Source organism: Canis lupus, chromosome 32 (assembly GCF_003254725.2).
Source record: "Canis lupus dingo isolate Sandy chromosome 32, ASM325472v2, whole genome shotgun sequence".
NCBI classification, from domain to species: Eukaryota; Metazoa; Chordata; class Mammalia; order Carnivora; family Canidae; genus Canis; species Canis lupus.
Genome location: NC_064274.1, coordinates 13,320,209 through 13,341,468, shown reverse-complemented (window position 1 = coordinate 13,341,468; position 21,260 = coordinate 13,320,209). Strand labels below are relative to the sequence as shown.

The following is a 21,260-nucleotide window of genomic DNA, read 5'->3' as shown; positions in this document are numbered from 1 at the left end:
TACTTAGTAAACATTAGGAATTCTATTTGAAAACCTAAATTTGGAGATGTTAAAACATAGAATATGTCCTATTAAGGAATATGAATTTTTATATTATATATATTTTTTATTTCCATTGAATTATTTGTTATTTGGGATAAAAACATCACTCATACCAGACCCTTCCATTTTCTATGTAACATTGATTTATGGTTCATTTGAAGTTCTTTCAATTAGCAATAATCGCGCCTCGGATAAACCTCATTGGCTACGATACTGCCACTGCGCAAAGCTCATTTGAAGTTCTTAATGAGAAGGTCATTACATTAATTATATCTTCCTCACATCTTTTCTAAGCAAAATTTTGCCTTCTACTATAGATTATATAAGTCAATATAATTGTTTTGTTTCTATATTTCTGAACTATAAATTATCTGTACAGTACATAAAACTATGAAACACTTGCTTTTACATAAAACAATTTCATACTTACTTTTTCATTTATTCAATAGTTTAGGCAGAGATTACATTTAAGAAAACTGAGGAAAATATATCCCATTTCAAACTTTAAACAGGGTCAGGGGATCCCTGGGTGGCGCAGCGGTTTGGCGCCTGCCTTTGGCCCAGGGCGTGATCCCGGAGACCTGGGATCGAATCCCACATCGGGCTCCCGGTGCATGGAGCCTGCTTCTCCCTCTGCCTGTGTCTCTGCCTCTCTCTCTCTGTGACTATCATAAATTAAATAAATAAATAAATAAATAAATAAATAAACAAACCAACAAACAAACAAACAGGGTCAGGTCTACATAAGGCAGAGGCTATTCCTCAACCAAGAGTACAAATAATTCCTGAGACTTCAATATGAAGTTAACTCACTGCTACCTTTAGATCCATCAAGCCTTTGTTTTGCCATAAAAAATTCTCAACTTGGAGACTGAGGTCAGTAAAAAAGCAAAATATATTTATCATACATATTTTTCAAAGATCCAGTGCTCAGTTTTTATTTCTGTTCCATATATAGACTTATATAACTAATTTTACATAACAATAAAAATAGCTAGTACTGAGTGCTTACTATTTGACACTGTGGAAAGTAATTTAAATGCTTTGTTTTATTTAATCAGAACATAAAGTTATGAAAGCACATATATATGTGTATCTTATGGCTGAGAAACAATTTAAATAACTTGTTCAAGACCCACAGTTAGTAAATGAAACTGAATACATATCTGATTTCAAAGTTTATTCTTTAAATCCTTGCACTGTATGTTTTATTTGTGAAAAACATTACATTTCGTTTCTTTTTAAATTCAAGATTTACTTTTTAGAATTGATTTGATTTAAGAAGATACACATGTAAAGGAGAAACTGTTGATAATAAAATGACCATCTTTTTGTGTTTACCTATAATTAATGTGAATATTTGAAATTTGAGATAAATTTGAAAACTGAATCAGCTAAGCATTTATTCTAAATGACATACAAACAAATCAATGTTCGACTCATAACTAAGAAAATTTGCGCAGTGGTAAAATGTTAACTTTTAGGAAACTAACTTGTCTCCATGAAAATGATTTTACCATATAATAGAGGTTTGAATTTCCAAGCATTTGAGATATAAGCATTTTTCTCCCTATATCCTCACAATGGAGCTCTAGCACAGAGTTGTCAGGGAATCAGGTACAATCAACAGATTGATAAGGGGTAGAGCAAATCAGCAGGAGACAGAAGAAAGCCTCAAAAATTCCCTGTTGCCAGACAAGTGAGGCTTTATGGCTTTGGAAGTCTACCTTTCTCTGCGATTATTCCAGGAATGGTTAGCATAAGGTCAGAAGCAGGAGACCAAGGAAGCATGTTTTATAAGCCCTTTGCTTAAATTTGTCTCACTTCCCCAATGGTAACTGGAATGTAAAAATGAATTAAATCTTATAAAATGATTCAGTGGAAGACAAGCTTCTGATATTATACTCAATATATTGATTGAAGAAAAGCCTAAATGTTTGTAGATCTAAAAGGCCTTGTGAATTCAGATGCAGTATTTGAATAAGTCAACCCGACAAATTTTCATTGCAGCAATGTCTTAAATAAAGTTGGCTTCCTTGTGATGATACAGGTAGAATAGGATATTAGAGGGTGTGAAGGATAACATCTAACCTGCACACCCATTTCTTAGTGATTCTAAGCTTCTGATTCACCAGAGCAAGTGACCAGAGTGACATTTGCATGAAGATTGAATAAGCCTATTGAAAAAGCCATGACTTTAACGCTCAGTTGACTAGGACTGATTTGCTCAAGATCTAGTGGTTTTCAGTTGGATCCATATTGTTCCCCAGAGGATGTCTGGCAATATCTGGAGACTATTTTGGTCATTAGACCCACAGCATGCTACTAGCAGCTCTGGTAGAGGTAAGGGAAGTTGCTAAACATCATACATTGCACTAGACTGCCCACCTCTACAACAAAGAATTAGCCAGCCCAAAATGTGAATGGTCACCATCCTGGCAAGAGTAATGATGTTGACCCACAGGAGAAGATGGATTGCTCTGCAAAAAAAGCAGGTGTGACTCTGAGGTGATCCATTTGGAGCCTCTTGCCCAATTGTGACTGTGAATGGACAAGGGAAGCAATCCCAGTCTTAAAACCTGAGGGGTCCTAAGGGGGTGCAAAATGTCTATGAATCTCAGAAAGTATAATCTGAAGAAGGGAGAGGTGACTGCCCATTTTGTCATTGTCTTCCTTGGGTGAAAATGCTACGAGTAACTATTAAGAGGCTGGCCCACTTTCTTCCTGGGTCAGCTCCCCTAGATGCTCACCTTCTCTTAGTTTCACCCATCACAGCTCTGTTCTATATACAGAGTGAAGTTTTGAGTATTTTTATTTATTTATTTCTTAAGTAAACTCTACACCCAAAATGGTGCTTGAACTCACAACACCAAGATCAGGAATTGCATGTTCTACCAACTGAGCCAGCCAGGCACCCTTGCGCATCTCTATTCTTTCACTGTTTTTTTTTTTTTCTCCCTACAAATTGTTGTGCGTGTTTTTCTGCAGTAAGCAAGTTCCTTTACATGCTAAGTCTCCTGTCTTGACTATTTTACTCCTATCTTTTTTTTTTTTTTTTTAATTTTATTTATTTATGATAGTCACATAGAGAGAGAGAGACAGAGAGGCAGAGACACAGGCAGAGGGAGAAGCAGGCTCCATGCACCGGGAGCCCGATGTGGGATTCGATCCCGGGTCTCCAGGATCGCGCCCTGGGCCAAAGGCAGGCGCCAAACCGCTGCGCCACCCAGGGATCCCTATTTTACTCCTATCTTGACTAAAATCTGGCTCTTTCCTGAAGGCATTTTCTTCACTGATGATCATTCTTACATGCTCTACATACCTCAGTGTTGGGAATGGAAGTCATCCCATCCTCTTCTTCATTCACAGTACGGTTTCCAGGTAATTTGCCTTCTCCCTTATGCCAAACCCACTATGCCACTGATATTCCTGCTCTCCACCTTTGCAATCCTGTATCCCTTGTCACATTGTCAGCTAGCCTCTAGTCATCTGCTTTTAGTCACTCATGTTATGAACTTGACATCAGCTTCTTCCAAGTTCCAGCCATCCTTCTCAGTGAGTACAAATAATACTTTACCATTTAAAATTATTTTCTTTTTAATGTATTTTATTTGAATATTGTCATTTCTGTTTAGTATCTCTTTTTTTTTATTTTATTTATTTATTCATGAGAGAGAGAGAGAGAAAGAGAGGCAGAGACACAGACACAGGCTCCATGCAGGGAGCCTGATGTGGGACACAATCCTGCGTCTCCAGGATCAGGCCCTGGGCTGAAGGCAGTGCTAAACCGCTGAGCCACCCGGGCTGCCCTGTTTAACATCTTTTTAATACATTTTGTTCCTTTTAATTTCTCATATCTTTTTGCATTATTGAACAGTTGATTATGTGGCAGGTATTTTGAAATAGGTCCTTTTAAATATTTCTTATAAGAATGGAGAAGCCAAATAAAGTTAAATTCAGGGCGGCCTGGGTGGCTCAGCGGTTTAGTGCCTGCCTTTGGCACAGGGCATGATCCTGGAGTCCCGGGATCGAGTCCCACCATCGGGCTCCCTGCATGGAGCCTGCTTCTCCCTCTGCCTGTGTCTCTGCCTCTGTCTCTCTCTCTCTCTCTGTGTCTCTCATGAATAAATAAATAAATAATAAATAAATAAATAAATAAATAAATAAATAAATAAATAAATAAATAAATAAATAAAATCTAAAAAAAATAATGAAGTTAAATTCAAATTTTTGTGACATGGAATTAAGACTACTACCCTCCAGGGACACCTGGGTGGCTCAGCGGTTGAGCATCTGCCTTCGGCTCAGGGCGTGATCCTCGAGTTCTGGGATCAAGTCCCATTGGGCTCCTCGCAGGGAGCCTGCTTCTGCCCATGCCTCTGCCTACTCTCTGTGTCTCTTTTGAATAAATAAATAAAAATCTTTTTTTTTTAAAAAAAGACTACTGCCCTCCAAATTAATGTTAACTCTTTAACACAGTTGGAATCAATTGTCAAAACAGATTCACCTGGGGAATCTATAAAACACCATGTTGAAATCAAACTCATTAGGTCTCTGGCATTTCACTGATAGAGACAAAAAAAAAAAAAAAAAAACTATGTTAGTCCCATGTTTCTTCTTTTTTGGTGGACCAGTATACCTCTATTAATAAGTGAGGTTGCAAATGTCATTTTTTCCTCTAATACATTGCATGATATTTTAATCTCTCATAGATTTTTTTTTCTCATAGATTTTTATAAGTGACATAAGAATCAGCTGTGATTAGCACCTCATGAGGAAGCAGCCAACTGGTATTTTAAAGAAAAATTTAGGTGATTTCCAGAGACAAATTGATGGATGGATATACAGACTTTAGTGAAAAATCTTTCCATTGTACAAGTGGTATTAATGACATGAGGGCAAGAAGAAAACAATGAAATCGAATATACATTATTAGACATTTTGAAGTGGTTCATATGTTTAGAACATTGTATTGGGTATCTAAGAGAAAATTCAATTTTCTAAAGTCTCTGGAACCTGTTTCCAAGGTGGATGGCTTTATTTATATCTAAGAGTGTGAGGATCAGAGTTTGAGGAGAGTAAAGTCTACATGGAACAATACTCAGAAACTTTTTCCTGATTTCCAAGACTGAAATATATATTCTAACTCTATATACTTACTCTATACTTCAATAATGCTCTAGACAAGTTTCTGGCATATGCTTCTAAATGTATTACATATATTTTTTTGTATTTCTGTTTTGCTCATGAGACTGTGAGAATTAAAAAAAAAACTTGCTGCTTGTTACACTTCTTCATATCTTGAGTGACTGTCTTTATGCCTGGAACATATTGATGGTCTATGTATTTTTGTTAAAATAATAAATTGATAAACATTTTTTGCGAAGTTGGAGGCTTTTTTCCCTGTTTGCTATAGAGTGAAGTACAATAGAAGTTGTAAACCTAGGGTGGCTCAGTGGTTAAGCGTCTGCCTTTGGCTCAGGTCATGATCCCCGGGTCCTGGGATTGAATCCCACTGTGCTCCCCAAGAGGAGTCAGCTTCTCCCTCTGCCTATGTCTCTGCCTCTGTGTGTCTCTCACAAATAAATAAAATTTTTTTTAAAAAAAGATGACTAAAAGGATGCTTATATAGCAGCATGATTATATCCTTCTTTGCATTATTTTGTATTAAATTTATGTATATAAATCTTATCTAAAAATATTAATTATTGCGATAATCTAACTGGCTTCTCTGCTCTGTGGCAGTTTATTCACAGCAAAGCATATAGAATAATTATGTTAAATGTAAGTCAAGTAGGGATGCCTGAGTGGCTCAGTTGGTTAAGCATCCACCTTTGGCTCAGGTCACAATCCCAGGGTTCTGGGATCAAGCCCAGTGTCTTGCTCCCTGCTCAATGGGGAGTATGCTTCTCCCTCTGCCTGCTGTTCCCCCTGCTAGTGCTCTCTCCATCAAATAAGTATATAAAATCTTTTTTTTTAAATTCCAAAAAAAAAATGTAGGTCAAGTAATATTACTACTCTGCTCAAAATCCTTCAATGACTTCCTGATGATGAACGAGGTTTGCCATATCTGGCCCCTCTAACTTCTCTGACCTCGTCCACCCTGGCTGTCTTTCTAGCTCTGTTCCACATTGCTGATGCCAGGTGCATTCCTGCCTCAGGGCATTTGTCCTTAGAATGCCCTTTGTCTTGAAGGCTTCTCCTCTGGAAATCACAAGCCTTGTGCCCTCACTTCCTCCAGGTCTTTACTCATATTCCACCTTTTTAGTGAGGACTTCTATACCTCTTGTTTGAATCACCATCAGTCTCTGAGATCCTTACCTACACACATGCACTTTCCCTACCCTCTTGCCTCTGCTTTTTCCAATCATTTATCACTATCTAACATACTATTTATTTTATTTATCTTTCTTATTATTGTCTCATCAGGAGGGAAGGGACTTGAGCTTTTTTTTTTTTTCCTTTTTATTTTTCACTGTTTATAAATCCCAGCACCTGGAGCAGTGTCTGGAAATTGGTAGACATAGAAAAAATGTTGAACTGTTGAAAAAATGAACATTTGATAGCCAATACATTTTGTTTTGATATACCATATTTTATGATATTAAAACATGTCTTCAAAATAATAACATCTGTTTTGGTACATAGAGGATTATTATTTTGTATACAAACACTAAATACTAAAACTAAAACTTTCAAGAGGCTATTTTTTCAAGACAGTTAGGAATAAAATATTCAACAGTGAATGAGGAGTAAAACATTTTTTTAGACCCCAGACAAATTGGCCTTTTAAAAGATATAATTTTCTTTTTTGTAGTGCTAATTCTAAAAAGTGTCTCTGTCTAATACATATGGACATTTTCCTTATAAAGCACATTTTTCCAAGGTAGATCACCAGAGGATCAAGACCATTAATAACTATCTTTAAAACTACTTCATAAAGTGTAATATGCATCAAAGAACTTTACCAAAAGAGCACCAGCATTGTCAATTTTTGTTTTTAACTGATAAACAATATAGCATGCTAAACACTAAAGTGTAAGTCAATGTCAAGCAATGATGAATGCCTTTGTAAATTTAATCTGTTTCCCAAAACATTAAATGATTTTCCAGCTAATCATAGATTTAATGTGTGATATGAGAATCAGCTGTGACCACCACATCATTAAATAAAGGGCCACAAACTGGCAGCTGACAAACCAATTTGGATGACTTCCAAAGACTCAAGAAAGAAACTCTTAACTCACTCTGGTTCAGCCACCCCTCTGGCCAGAAGGCAAAGATAAAAAGATTGTAATTGAATAAAGCATAATGACACTTCCTAACATAGTCCAAAAATTTTGTTTTGAAAATGAATGAGTAAAGGAAAACATGTAGACAGTAAGGGTTGAAGTCAAGCTGTTTGCAGGTCTTCATGTCTTTTCAAAACTTATTTTTTTATACCTTTTCAATTATGAAAACAAGATGTGCCTTCCTTCCAAATACCTATTCTTACCCTGTGACCTCAACATGGTCAGCAACCAATCCCTCTACCCTCAACCAAATAAATGCAAACCCTTCCAGAACAAATATGTCTTTGAGTCAGGAAGACCTTCCACATTATTGTGCAGTTATTTGATGCCCACACATCTGAGTATTAGTCATCAGTACAGTAGATTAATACTTGTTCTGCTCCTTTAGATAATGGTAATGTTAAAGTAGTTTGTTCCAACACTTTGATAAGCCCCTTGGTTTAGTTTAACCCTTTAGATAGTCAGAATATTGCTTGGATCACAGATAAAGTTAATATTGGTGCTATTTTCCAGGACCAGGGATAAGACAGGTCAGAAAAAAGGAACAACATGTGAGATATTCTACTTAAGTATACAGAACTTTTTTGTGTGTGGTCTATGACAGTGATTTTTATATTTTTGTGTCAGATATAAGGATATTTCATGGAGAATTTTGATTTCTTTAAATATAGAATATCTATCATTTTTATTTAAGTATTATTTTATTTCCTTTATATCCATGTGTTAACTTTTTGCTTTGTTTGGTTTTTGAAGCCTAAAGCTAGTACTCTGGTATCTACCTGAATTTCAGAAATATTACAGAAACTGCAATTTGATGAGCCACCAGAAAATCATATTTATATACAGGAAACAACTCCAAAATATAAAATCATTTTCAGTTAACAGTGTTATTTTTTGAGTGGTGGAAGAAGTATTTCTTAATACAGCAGTATGAATAGTCACCATCCTCATATATCGTCCATATCCTGCTCTGCCCTGCTGCAATTCAGATTACGACTGGGACTAGATATCATTTTGGATAAAATAAAATCCACTATCATGCTGAGGTACCTGGAAAAATGTTCTCCCAATTAAAAATTCTATAAGAGGTAAATGCCTGGTAGTTGGTTCTTTCAAGAAAAATGTACATATTACTTGGCAAATTCTTGAATATATCTGAACAAGGTGGCAATAGGCCAGAATGGGTTGACCTGCACTCCTGTGAGTTGATAGAGAATAAGGGAGATGTTTTTGGAGAAATAATGTGTTGAAGGTAATAGTTTGCTCTCTTCATCTAAGGAGCAACTCTCAGTAAATTGCAGAAAGAAATAATAAAGATTCCTATGTATTTAGAGTTAATCTAATTTTATTTACTGAGATCACATACATTCAAGGATCAGAAAGAGAACTCCACAAAATATGTTTTATGCAATCCAACTATGTATATAAACTGAAGTTGATTTTTTAAAGTTTATTTATTATTATTACTATTTTTAATAATCTCTAGTCTCGAACTCACCACTCCAAGATCAAGAGTCACATGCTCTTCCAACTGAGCCAGCCAGGTACCCCTGAAATTGATCATTTTTAAAAAATATATAAAAGATGCCTTTGCTTCTCCTGCTATCCAAATCCCACATTTCAACATCATTGCCTGTGTCTATTGTTGCATCAGTCATTTACCTCTATTATGACAATTAACAGTACAAACAAAATTTTTTTTCATATTGAAACATCAATTCTTGTTAATGCTCTAATTTTGTTGGTAAGAATATATGAATCTATATTCTTTCCCTACATTTTCTATTTGAACTGAGGTATCTTTTTATTGGTGGTATCTAGCCCTCTTAATACAAATTCTGGCAAACAAGAACAGCGTAACACTATCCAGATGGCTTTCTAAGCAGGTACTTTTGGGTATGTAAATACGAAGGTCATTCATCTATAACAGATGGGTGACTTTTGCATTCTGTTTATGAGGGTGAGTCCAGCTTATTGCAGGTTCTTCCTTCAGGAATTTAGAGCTCTTTTTTAGAGCACAAAAAGGAGGCTTTAATACCCTTGGAAGACAGCTTTGGCTAGACCATTGTACTCAGCAGTGATACTGAATAATCTCTACCATTCATTTAAGAACAAGATACATTGGTTTTGTGTCAATATTTGCTTCTGTGAAATGATTATTTTTCAAGCTAGTTCTTTCAAAATTCTGTTCTTAGTATTCATAAAAGCTACTAGTGATGTCTATTTCCTGACACTCCACGAAATCTTTAAATCATTTCTGACACCTCTTTACCCTCAAATTAATGCCTTTTTCTTCATGTGGATTTAGATCAATAGCAATATAAAGAAAGCAACTCTCCAATCTAAATACTTTGTGTTTGTGATGCACAATTAACCTGTAAATTACACTGAGATTTGTGAAGAAAGATAAGATATTTGCCAATTTTCCCCATCAGTAATAAAATCAGTCTTTTTCATGTATCACTACAAACAAACCAGGCACTACAGCATTTCATGAATATCATAAAAATATTATTTTGTAAGTTTTCAACAGGAAGAAAGAGTCTGCCTTTTTTACTTCGGATAGTACAGTGACTTTTTAAGCATATTCTCCTTGAGTGATTTTTATAGTCTTAATAACAACTGCATATTCAATAACAAAAATATATTTAGCAAAGTCTTGGTTATTTTTCTCCATCTCAATTTTACTTATTTTACTTAGTAAAGCAGAAGATAAAAATAGTAACTGATATTGCAAAAGCTAATTGGGCATTGTTCTAGTTTCTGTTTATTGTTTTCTTGCTTTAAAAAGTAGGCTGACCTTTATTTCTTGCATATGACACCAAAAGCATAGGCAACAACAGAAAGAATAGATCAAATGGACTTCAGCAAAATTAAAACATTTGTGCATCAAAGAACATTATGAAGAAAGTGAGAAGACAATCTATAAAATGAGGGAAAGTATTTGCAAATCATATGACTGATAAGGGATGAATATTCAAAATATAGAAAGGACTCCTATAGTTGAACAACAACAACAAAAAATCAAACAACCCAGTTCAAAAATAGGCAAGGAATTTGAATAGACAATTCTCCAAGGAACATATACAAATGGCCAGTAAGCACAAGAAACAATGCTCTGCAGCAATGTTAGTCATTAGAGAAATGCAAATCAAAACCATAATGAGCTAACACTTCTCATCCATTAGTCTGGCTATAACAAACGAACAAACAAACAGAAAAAGAAAATAGCAAGTGTTAGTGAAGATGTGGAGAAATTGGAACCCTCAGGCATTTCTGATGGGAATGCAGAGTGGTGCAGCTATGATGGAAAACAGTATGGTGGTTCCCCCCAAATTAAACATAGAGTTGCCATATAATTCAGCTGTTCCACTTCTGAGTACATATCCAAAAGAATGAAGTCAATGACTCACCAAATATTTATATACCAATGTTCATGGCAGCATTATTCACAATAATCAAAAGTTGGTCGTTGGTGGAAACAACCAAAATGTCTGCCAACAGATGAATGTGGTTTCAAAAAGAGGTGATATACACATACAATGGAATATTATTCAACCTTAAAAAAGAATGAAATCCAGACCCCTGCTATAAGGTGGATGAATATCAAAAATACAAGTGAAATAAGCCAAACACAAAAATTATGATTCCACTGTGATAGGTATTTAGAATAGATAAATTCATAAAGACAAAGTAGAATAGAAGTAACCAGGGCCTGAAGGAAGGAAAGAACAGGGAATTATTATTTAAAGGGTACAGATTTCCTGTTTGGTATAATGAAAAAGTTCTAAAAATGGATACTGGCAATTGTTGCAAAACAGCATGAGTGTACTTAATGTCACTAAATTGTACTACTTAAAAATTAAAAATGGTTAAAGTGGTAAACTTTATGTTATGTATATTTTATCAAACTTTTTAAAAATAAGAATTTTGGGAAAAAGTAGGTGGTATAGTATTTCAACTTCCTGCCTGAGACAGCTCTCTGTTTAGGAAGTGAGAGGGATTGGACTATCTCAGTTCAAGAAATTAACCCTCTGTGTAAATCTATAGTTCCTGCATTTTGTATGTGTGTGATTTTTAATCCTTATCTTGATCCTGGACCACTGCATAGAGTTTTCATTTTGCATTTTTGAAACTCTTATTGTACTGAGAACAATCTCTTGGCTTTGGCTTTTATCTTAGATGACAATTCTATTCTATAAGCCTGCTGATCTTGTGACATGCTCCCTAGTTTTTCACAATATACACACTGATGTTGATAAATCCAATGTTACTACCACATGACATGATCTAGATAGTATAGCGTTTGGCTTCATAGAATTTATGTTCATATAAATGTCAGAGGAACAAAGTAAGTATAGAAAGAAAGCCAAAGGCATAAACTTAGCTGCTCTGTATTCCATGGATTCAATGGCAGAGACTGTATATTATTAATCTTTACATCTCCAGTGCTTACCATACTGCTTAATAACTCTTGATTAACTTATAACATTTAATAATATAATAGTAATATTTTGTATTTTCTCAGTTCTGTACTTTCACATGCATTATTTCTTTTAACCTTTAAAATAACCTTAAAAGTTAGATATGTTATTATTAATTTACAAGTGAGAAAACTGGAGGTTGGATAGTTTCTTGAAGATAAAACAGCCTCTCAAGGGTTAGAATCAAAATCTCACCAGGGTCTCTTGATTCATGAGTTGACGTATATTCAGTGACATCACAGTAGCCTCCATGAGTATCATTCAAAGAGCTTTGTTAGGGGAGAATACTTCATCCCTATGCTTCCCATCTCTTTCCAAGTTGAGAAAACTGAATTCATTCTGTCCCAAAGAAAAGAATGAAATTTATCTGATTGGTCAATCAGAGAAAACCAAATTGAACATGCTCTGCTTAAATCAGTTCATCCTTTTTTTTCCTTTGGTGTCTGTAGATGGCACAAATTTTCCTCAGCACTTCCAGCTCCTAAGTCTTACTCAGAACTAGGTGCTTAGGTCTATTCAAATTTGGGGTTTAGTTAGGGAGCTCATTCAGCCCCTATGCTGAATATATTTTCCAACTTGTAATAAAGTAATAAAAATAAATTTCAGGCACTAAATCAATTATCTAAGTATAAACTTACTGATATGAATTTTACCTGTTTTCTGACAAGAATATAAAAACACAGATACTTCAATCTATATAAAGTAGCATATTTCTCAAATTTTTATCCTAGTTCAAAAATTCCATTGTTTTTAAAATACTCAATGTATTTAATCTTGAACTAAATGATCTACAACTAATTTTTCAACACCAAGTCCTTCATTTGTTTAATATGCTTGACATATAACAATCAAAGGAGTAAATTTAGAGACACTGTCAATTGAATGAAATTTTAAGAGGGGCTTAATATTCTTCATATTGAAGTTTAGTGCAGGTGGCAATATATTCAAGGAAATTTTTATATACACCAATTATTCAAGCAAATATTTATATATACAGATATGAAATCCAAACATATTTTTTCACTGTTTTACTGTCAATTGCCAGGTTGAACTCCACAGACTTAAGAGCTTTCCAAATATAAAATATAATTTCTAAATCAGGGTTTTAGAATTTTTGAGTGAATACATTAACCAAATTTATTCACTGCATGACTGTTCACAGCGATCTACAGACCAATGTATGTTGTCATTCTCTAGGAAATTGTGGAGAAATCTCCAAACTTTTTTGACCAAACATCTGAAGAGATGATGTTTTTTTAAAAAAGCTTCTTTTAGTAAATATTGTTCCAAACCATAAAAAAGTGACAAGTATTGACAGTTAAACCAAGTTTATCAATTTCAAGTGAAGTTGTGATTAGAAGTATTTCAATTTGAATTATATACACTTGATAATACCATTAAATTATTATGAAATATGTTACTTATAGTTTCAATATTTTGATGAATTCTTGGAGAATTTCAGTTATATCTAACCTATCTTTATTGCAGTTTTCAAACAGCCAGACCACAGTCAGGTAGACATGCAATTGATAAAAAAAAAAAAAAAAAAAAAAAGATAAATAATATAAGAAAATTTCATTAAAGAAACTGATAACCAAAGGTAGCATTCTGACCAAAGACTGTATATGAAATTCAACAAAATATTGAAAACAGTTTAAAAAAAAACAGTTTGACCTATGCATTTTCCCTTGATTTAACTTGATTTATTCAGACAGATATCTATGTCACTTTATACAATATCTCTTACAAAAAAATGTAAAAAACAATAGAAAGACATGTAACCACCACTTGAATATTCTGTACAATTTTCTCAATATAGATTTTAATGTAAAAATCTTTTTTTTTTTAAAGTTTGTCTTGTTAAACTGACTTTTGTGCATGGTCACTTGCCCATAAGTCTATTAGCAGACTAGGCCAAAGCAAACCAAAAGAACAAAAACTATTCATTTTACTACATGGTGTATTTTTTTCTCTTGAAATAATTACAGGCACATGAGTTTTAAGTGATTGTGGTAAAAGCAAAATTATACCATTTTTCCATTTATGTTGATTTAAAACAAAATTTCAATGTGTAAACAGTATTAATTTTCTGATAAATATGCTTTCTATTGCTGAAAAAGAAGATAATAAAGTATTTTCAAATAACTTTCTATTTGCTCTAAATAGAAATTCCTGGGAAATGGTCTAAACACTCTATAATATTAAAATAAAAAAAATAATAATAATATTAAAATATATATTAAGTAAATAAATCTGAGGTAGAAAATTGACTTGCTTCCAGTTCCAAACACATGAAAATAAAAACAAAACAAAACAAAACAAAAACAAATTATCTATCTATCTATCTCTTAGGCTAGCCCTATGTTCCATGTTTTCCCATGGAGTTGGAAGACAAATAGGAAAAAGCTGCTGTTAGGACTACCAAAATGCTTCTATACCAAAATGACTTACTTGACTGATACTTTATCAGATATGTGAATATGCTATGATGAAAAATACAAAATTCCCCTTAGGGAATTTCACACTTTAAAGTAATTAAATACATTTTTAAAGGTAAATATGAGGTTCCTAAATATAAAGCCAGAGTTCTAATAGTATATCTAGTATCTAGTATATCTAAGTAAGGGTAGTTATTCAGAACATGATCTTTGAGGCAAATAGTTCTATTTGCCAAGCCTGGTTGCACTCCTGTAGGGCTGTGTGACCTTAGGGAAGTTATTAACCTGTCTGAGCCCTAGTTTTTCAATTTAATAAATTTAGCATAAAAATATATACACTTTTTCTTTGGGAGTTACTGTAAGGATGCAATGAGATAATGGTAAATATCAATCAGATATTAATTTGTAATAACTATCAGTAATTAAGATATAATAGATATAAAGTACTTAGTAGATTGGCATATATTCAATAAATTAAAGCAAATTTATTTTTAAAAAATTTTTAAAGATTTAATTTATTTATTTGAGAGAGAGAGCACACACAGAGGGAGAAGGAGAAGCAGACTCCCTGCTCAGTGGAGAGCCTGATGTGGGGCTCCATCCAAGGACCCTGAGATCATGACCTGAGCTGAAGGCAGACATTTAACAAACTGGGCCATCCGGGTGACCTAAAAACAGATTAATTAAATGAATATGATTTTGTATACAAAAAAACATATCTCAGAAGTAGGCATTTTGAATAAAACTATTACATATTGCTATAATTTAAAATATAGCTCTTAGTTTAGCAATTCTACTTCTGGCTATATAACCAAAAGAATTAAAAACAGGGACTCAAACAAGTATTTTTACACTAATGTTCATAGCAGTATTACAATAGTCAAAAGGTATAAACAACTCAAATGTCTACCAACAGATGAATGGGTAAATATATATACTATAATATTAAATATTATATATTTATATGTCACATATAAATATGTTAAATAAATATATTTGTAATATATAAATATATAAAATATAAATATATATATTTGTAATATATAAATATTTTAGCCTTAAAAAGGAGTAAAATTCTGACACATGCCTATAATATGGGTGAACCCATTGAAATAAGCCAGACACACACAAAAAAAGTATTGTATGATTCCACTTATCTGAGGAAACTAGAGTAGGCAAATTAATAGGGACAGAAAATAGAATGGTGGTTACCAGGGGTTGGAGAAGAAGGAATGGGGAATTATTATTTAACAGGCACAAAAGTTCTATTTGGGGCAATTAAAAGGTCTGGAAATATTGAGTGGTAGAAGTTACACAACATTGTGAATGTACTTAATCCCACTGAACTATACACTTAGAAATGGTTAAAGGTAAGTTATATATATTTTACCACAATTTTAAAAGTAAAAAACAAATCAAAATTGTAGTTATTGGAAGGACAAAAGCCAAAGGGTAGCAGACTGTTCAGAGACAATACTTATATATTCTCTGTTTATGATTTTGAGTGCCTGGTATGTTTGTAGCACCATCCTTTCTCCACAATTGGATAATGGAAGATTCAGAGCATATTGTGATGTGGCACACAGATCCATCTCCAGAGATAAAAATTTTCTTCAGCTGCTGCAAGTGTTGGATACTGACCATTCTCAATTCTCAGCTGTCTCAGGAAATTACCTTCAGTGGAAAAGCTGCCTTGTCCAAGGTCAAATCCCTTTCCTGAGGAGGGCCACCATTCAATGAATGGTTGAAGGAGGGATATAAAGCCCTGTCTCTTCACCATGTGCAACAACTTGAAGAGACTACCTTAAGAACCCCACATAGGACCAACTTCTCCCTCTTCTCAATCTTACTTCATTATCTGCCCTTCCACACATGTTAAGTCTAGCACCCTCTACTGAACTTCTAACATGCTAATTTCCAACTCAAAGTATTCATTGAGGAAAAGAGAATACCTAAATATTTCTAGGTCATGGGACATAAGATCCTTAGTGACATTGAACCCCAGGGAACTAAAGTGTTGCGATGAGCCCCTTGTTGAAGAAGGGGCATATAGAACCAGGTATTAAATGGGGTCTTGATCAACATCTAGCTTACCATAGTCCATTCATTTCGTGAATCCACCTAATAATGCCCCCATTCCCCAACTGTACTCTTGAAATGAACATATTTGGTAATCAGTGTAGCTTCTGTATTGTTCCCCCTGCCTGGGTCCTGTCCTAGTGTGGAAAGTCAAGTGGAGCTTCTAGAACTACTTTCCCAGGGAAGACCAAATAAAAAACATCATATTGCATGAGAGATGGCAGAGATTAGTGCTTCTAATGGAGGCATGGCTTAATGATCCCAACCTAACTTCATTTAAATCACAAATCTGGCCCCTACAAAAGCAAGACATTTCTTATATGATAACAGTCAACTATAATAAATGTGTTCTTTTTCACCATTTTCAGAAAAGAGGCACAGAAACCATTAGCATTCACTTGGAAGTGACAATAGTCACTTGCAGTCTTGCCCCACAGTTATGTTAGAGCTTTCTCTTTCTCTGTCAAGAGATCTAAATTGGCTACAAAACCTGAAGAACGTCATGCTAGTACACTATACTGATGACAGCATGCTAATAGAACCAAATAAACAAGAAAAGACAAGTAGTTGGAGGCTTTAGTAAGATAGATGTGCTCCAGAGCGTGGGAGATAAACCAAATAAAGTTTCAGGTATCTGCAGCATCCCTCAAATTTTTAGATGTCCGGCCCTCTGAGGAAAGCTGGACCAAGCCCTTCAAAGAAATTGATAAATAATTGCACCTCCAATGTCTTAGTACAAAGAAGGAAGCACAACACCTTGTGAGCCTCTTTCATTTTGGAGGCAGTACATGATTTTGGAGGTTTTGGAGGCAGTACATGATTCACTTGGGATTGCGAGACCAGCCACTATGGTGGATGAGCTGAAAACCTGCCAGCTATGATTAGAGTGCAGAGCAGGACAGGGGTTTAGCAGCATATCCAGTCTGTAATGCAAGGATCTTTGCTGCTTAGGACACATGATCCAGTAGACAATACAATATCGGAAGTATTTGGGGTGGGAAAAAGATGATATGTGGGGTTTATGGAAAGCCCAAAAGAATAATCAATGTAACCCACTACCATTCTAGAACTATCTTCAGAGGAGAATGGCTGATCTTTGGAAAACAGAGTTAGGTGTGTTTCAGGGTCCTGATAAAGATGGAGTACTTAACCATGTGTGTTTAAGGGATTGTGTGTCTAGAACTGTATTGTCACTTGTGGTCCAAGATGAGCTGAATCTGTCAGGCTCACCAATTCCACAAAGGTAATTGACTTTGATCGTGAGAAGACATTAGAACTGTGGTTAAAATGAGGTTACAAGGAGGAATATGTTGAGAATGCAGGAGATCCCTTTGGACAACTTTTGGTTAATAAGACAGTTTCTCAGTTCTAGTAGTTCAAGAGCTAGCACAGACTATCTATATGATGCTGGATTCTTTTCTCTTCTTTTTTTGATAAGGTACCATTTTCAACAAGTGATCTGCTTAGTTCATAGGAAAGTATTCTTTTGATTCATTAGAATTTACATATCATAAGCACTCCACTTATGAAATCAATACCAGCACCCTCCTGCATTCTGATAGTTGATGACAAAGCACAAATTCAATCTGATTTTTATGTGTCAAAGTTAGATTTTTATTTCTGTTGTTATTACTAGCTTCCAGTTAAATTCCCAGAACTATTCTAGGCATTATATGTACAAAAGTCCTAACTTCAAAGTAATCTTATAAGATAGACATTATTAATCCTACTTAACATTTGTGAATATTGAGCCTCAGAGAGATTAAGCACTTGCCCAACCTGTAAGTGGCAGAACAAGTTGGAACCTGAATCAGAAAATATAACCTGAATTATAAAATTCCCTGAAATTTGTATTGCCTTTTAAAATAAAGTTTTGCGGGATCCCTGGGTGGCACAGCGGTTTGGCGCCTGCCTTTGGCCCAGGGCGCGATCCTGGAGATCCGGGATCAAATCCCACGTCAGGCTCCCGGTGCATGGAGCCTGCTTCTCCCTCTGCCTGTGTCTCTGCCTCTCTCTCTCTCTCTCTCCCTGTGTGACTATCATAAATAAATAAAAATTAAAAAAATAAATAAAATAAAATAAAGTTTTGCCCTAGCTAATAATAACTGTAAAATAGAGCCATAGAAGTGTAACACTCACTTAGATTAACCAGAGCATCAGTAACGGTATAGTAGTAGAAGTAGTGAAAGCAGAACCCAGATGGCAGAAAGCTACAACAACAAAGTAATGAAGTGGTTACAACATAAGTAGAAAACCCCTCCAAGATGTTTAGCTTTCAATAGATCATATGGTAGCCAGAGGTGTATCTCGGACCCGTTAAAACTATTTATAGCTATGTGTGCATTTTGTTATATTTTTGACAGGAAGAGTAGATCACACTGTATAGTGATCAAAAGGATTCCTTAGGAAGGAAGAGATGGAAGAATAAAGAAGTAGAAAGAATAATTGATGAAGCAAGAGCTCTAAGAAGATAGAAAAGGATGAGATACAAAGTTGATGCAAAGGTAAACTTCCTTGCTGCTGTGGTTCTCAAAGTGAGATCCCTAGACCTGCAGCATCAGCATCGCTTGAGAATTTCAGCCATGAAAATTATATAAGGCCTTATTCAACACCAAGCGAATTAGACATTCTGTGGTAGGACCCAGAAATCTAGGGTTTAACCAGCCCTCCAGGTGATTGTAATATATGCTTCATTGAAATACCAGATGCTGATGAAGACAGATCTGCAGATTTGATAGAGGACAGTTCAGTTTCCATCCTCTCAATTTTCATGCAGCTTCTACCTTTAGGATCTCCTCTTTCTATACCCCTACTCACCAAAAAGGTAAGGATTTTAGCCAGCTACAGGAATAAAGCCTGAGAAGAGAATGGAAGCCTGTCTTCATGACCACTGACAAAAGCATTCAATAGCAGGTTACACGGATATCAGAGACCACAGAAGCAGAGGAGAGCCCAGAAGCCACAGCAGGTCTGAGCACCATTTTCTCTTTTAGCAAAGTGCTGTTATTAGAGAGGTGGGAGGAGGTCAGTTGAGCAACTGAAAACCTGAGAATTTTTATCTAAAGAGAGTAAGCACTATGTAAAGGGACTATTGAATATTTTCTCAAATTAAATTTAAAAACAGTTAGACAAATCTTCCCCCTACCACCCAGAGAGCCAGGGCTTTTAAGTTCAGACTGGTAGTACACAAAATAAAGGGACTACATATTTGCTTTGAGTTTAAAATATGCTGTGAGTAGATCTGTGGCATTACTTTGAATATTTAAGCAAGTAACTTTTTAATAAGCTATAGGGAAGAGAGGGGATGCAATGTTCAAGTTAATGCCCATTTTCACCATGAGGTGAAAATTATTAATATGAATTAAAGTTTGTTACACATTGAATAATGAACACACAAATCTTATAGACGATGACAATAAATTTGTTATTTTATTCTGTGACATAAAAATAGGCACCAAGATGCAGAAGAGAATAGAAACGGAATCAATGAAGGAAATTGAACTTAAAATGTTAAATGATCAAATACTTTTTGAGGGAGAGAAGTGACATAAATACTGCTATATGCTTAACAAATCTACTTATAACCGAAAAGCTTTATTTGTGTACTCTAATATTATGTGTATATAAATAAATGCTCAGTGTGGAGAACCATCTGGTTTAGTCACATATTTATACATCTATTATATACACATATGATATGCATACCAATTTAGGTGGTTACAAATCTTCAAATGTGTGCAATGCACGTTTGCATGTATGCAAGTTCTACACAAGGCTAAGCAAGCCTGTAAAAAGCAAGTTAATTCTCGGAATACGCTGCAGAAACTATTATAGCATGGATGAATGAATGCCAGTTTACAAAATTTAAGGGATTGCTTATTGCCTGAGAAAAATCTAGCATATTTTTTTTTTTTTTTTTTTTTTAAATCTAGCATATTAAAATCAGAACCTAAAAAAATATGCTTCTGTATCAGAACAGAGTATTTTGTCTTTAAGGGTAAGCATATATTCTTTGAAACCATAAGAATAGGAGTGTAGGTAACATTTCATATACAACTTGACCACCATTTACTTTCCAACCCCTTCCTTCTACTTCAAATCAGTTTGCTGCATTTGATTTCTTTTTATCAGCTTGGATGAATGTATAATACATTGATAATTGCACTGGCGATGTAATGGGTTGCAGGAATTCTGATAACAGAAAAGGTATGCTATCTAAAGGAGACAATAAAATTAAATGTTGGTAATGAGAACTGGGTTTTACTTGTACCATTTTGTACCCTGCTGCAAACTTGCATCACAGCCCTTTGAGCTACACATGCAACTCCTATTATCACTAATTGCGGCCTCACTACACAGGCACATCAAAAGAAAAAACACAGACCTCCTTTGTGCTGTGGGTTTTGTAATCCTTTTCGCATTATATAATGAGATCCAATTGTACTTTCGCATTTTAGATACTGGATGTTCTTATTCCAATATTTACCCATTTCCAGTTTTCCTTCTTCAGTCTTTGAAATTCTTGGGAATGTTTAGATAGGTGTGCTAAAATGAAAATATCTAAGTGTCTTTGGGGGGGGATATTATTCTTGATTCTAAAATGAAAAGAAAAAAGTCTCATGAGAGTGTATATCTTTTTACTTTAGGATTACTTTAGTTAAAAATGCAATCTGAAACTTGAGATCTATGTAGGGATTTACTTAATAACATAAAAATATTCAGAAATGAGTTCAAGATTTGTAGTCATAAGATGTAACTTTTTTCTAGATCAAAACACAATAGTTATTTTAAATAAGTAATATGATGGTTCATGTTCAGAGAGGATAAAATGAAAGCACCTGGTTTCTATTGTGGGCCCTGCCCTTCGTTTCTGAAAATCCTCTGGCTTTTAAACATAAATAATATCTATCGTCTATCACACATTT

At 34.6% G+C, this 21,260-nt stretch overlaps 1 pseudogene; it reads right to left on the bottom strand.

Moving 5' to 3' along the window:
* Window positions 1-119: 119 nt before the first annotated feature.
* LOC125754214 (U4 spliceosomal RNA) lies at window positions 120-273 on the bottom strand (annotated as a pseudogene).
* Between the last annotated feature and the right edge of the window lie 20,987 nt (window positions 274-21,260).